We start from the raw sequence: 2500 nt of genomic DNA, 5'->3' as shown, positions 1-2500 counted from the left end.
TATGGAACGATTGAGGTATGGGTGATTTTTCTTATCCCCTTTTTTTTATGACTTATGACAAGAACCGATTATTGAAATATTACTCAATCCCTTGTTAAACAAAATACATATCATGGAATCCTCTAAAATGAGGAAATGTTTCGGTTAGACGGTATGTATCGTTCTATTTCAATGACAAGAGATTTTTGGTTTTTGGAAAACCATTTTTGATCCCTTAAATTATTGAAAATTTCTATTGTATACTGTTAGAATATCTATACCAGTGACAACTCCTCAGTCTATCTGATAATCAGTTTATCTGATAAATAGGAAAATCCTTCCCTGTTTTTTATTTTTATTTTTTTTTTTTTTTTTTTCAATTATTTCTTATTAACATAATAAGAAGAAAAGAATAAAGATTCAAATCCCAACTTACATCATTTTTTGATACATCTTATGAAAAAAAATGGATTTCGTTCTTCTTTTCTTTGATCTCTTTATCTATTTTAAATGAAATCAGTGATGAATCAATTCAAAAAGAAAGACCTATCTTCCTAGAAGATGAAAGGAAATCCTTATTAGATATTATCCAATTTTTGTCAAATTAATTCAAAATTGAATTCAATATTGTTGAATCAATCCTATTCAGTTTCTTAAAGATGCAGATTCAAGAAGTGATTTGTTTATATATCTCATTATATTCAATATATATATTAATTAATTAATATTAATGGATCTTAAAGATGCTGTCTTACTAAGACTTTTTTTCAGAAAAAATCGTCCCTTATATCATATAAGGAAGACAAAGTCTAGATTACGATGTCTATGGACATTCGAACCAATGACTATTCATGATTCCATGATGGAATTAATTCCATACCGGTTCCAAATTGGATTATTGGAAAATATTATGGTAAAACTTCGTTTGAAACGATGTGGTAGAAAGCAACGTGCGGCTTGAAGGACAGAATCCGTTGTGGATTTTTCGATCCACCATTTTCACTTTATCTGGGAATGAGGATGCTCTTGGCTCGACATTGTTTGTTCTGTTACACTTGAATCCTTCTTTTTGTTGGGTTGGAAATAGTCCACGGTGGAGCTCGAGCCGAAAGGATTAATTCATTTCTGGGGGATAAGTATCTAGGGTTAAATGCCAATCAATCAATTGGAATAACTTCGTAAATCTATCTTAGATAGATAGAAATCAAAAGGATGAAATTCGAGCAAGTTTCGAATTCAAAAACAAAACTTGTTTGAATTGGTTAAACTTTTTCGATTCATTTAAAGTGTATCGCGGGGTGTCCATGGGATTCTTTGATAGAAAGAAATCAAAAAAGGGTATGTTGCTGCCATTTTGAAAGGATTAAGAAGCACCGAAGTAATGTCTAAACCCAATGATTTAAAATAAGGATCGAAAAACAAGGAAACACACTTTTAATTGGTAATTGGATTGAGAATCTCAATAACTAAAACTAAAGAATCCAAATAGAATCTTAAACGAGATAAACAAAAGGGTGTAAAGACCACTCAAGAAATGAAATTGACTCAAGATTTTTCCTTTGAGCTATTTGAGAGTTATACAACTTGAGTTATGAGTACGAATGGTTTCTTTGGATTTTCAGGAAGAAAAAAGCCGGAAATCAGAGTCTAATTTATTTTATAGGCTTATTTCGTCTTTAAGTCATTTAGAATTGCATACATAGACAAAACCTCGAATCAAATCATTTTTTATGGAGCCGTATGAGGAGAAAACTTCCTATACGGTTCTAGGGGGGTATTGTTCATCTACATCTATCCCAATGAGCCGTCTATCGAATCGTTGCAATTGATGTTCGATCCCGAAGAGAAGGAAAAGATCTTCAAAAAGTGGGCTTTTATGATCCAATAAAGAATCAAACTTATTTCAATGTTCCTGTTATTCTATATTTCCTTGAGAAAGGTGCTCAACCTACAGAAACTGTTCAGAATCTTTTAAAGAAAGCAGAAGTTTTTAATGAACTTCCGTTTAATCAAATGAGATTCAATTAAAGAAATACCGTGGGGGGGTATCGATTTGTATATTATTTTGTATAGTTTTTCTATGCTTTTTTTTTGAGTTACTCCCCTTCCACTGTATTCTTTTCTACTATTTCTATTGACAACAGTGTAGTGAACAAATATAATTCATCATGATAAGTGAACGGGGTCTATTAATTTTCGTACCCTAACTTTATCAATTTTTGAATTATGTATATTTTTTTTCCCTTATCTGAGAATTTCTTGCATTTTCATCTAATCAATTCATTTTTATGTTTCGAATTCATTTGAAAATCCGTTTTTTTTTTTAGTGCAGCTGAAATTTTCTTTAATCTATATTTTCTTCGGGTTGCTAACTCAACGGTAGAGTACTCGGCTTTTAAGTGCGACTAGAATCTTTTACACATTTTGATGAAGTTAAAAATTCGTCCATACCTTTGGTATGCTTTAGAAGACCGCGACTGATCCTGAAAGGGAAGAAATAGAAAAAATAGCATGTCGTATT

The 2500-nt window shown here is 31.2% G+C and overlaps 1 protein-coding gene across 1 annotated transcript in view; it reads left to right on the top strand.

The window, feature by feature from the left end:
- Positions 1–1754: 1754 nt before the first annotated feature.
- LOC127261477 (maturase K-like) overlaps positions 1755–2500 on the top strand; it is a 2228-nt gene continuing 1482 nt past the window's right edge. The window contains 1 exon segment of the mRNA XM_051289798.1: positions 1755–2500. This exon segment is cut by the window's right edge and continues 1263 nt beyond it. The gene's annotated coding sequence lies outside the window, so the exon portion shown is untranslated.

Source organism: Andrographis paniculata, unplaced genomic scaffold, assembly GCF_009805555.1.
Source record: "Andrographis paniculata isolate CXL003 unplaced genomic scaffold, ASM980555v1 Contig63END, whole genome shotgun sequence".
NCBI classification, from domain to species: Eukaryota; Viridiplantae; Streptophyta; class Magnoliopsida; order Lamiales; family Acanthaceae; genus Andrographis; species Andrographis paniculata.
The sequence above is the reverse complement of the archived record's forward strand: the minus strand, read 5'-3'. Positions and strand labels throughout refer to the sequence as shown.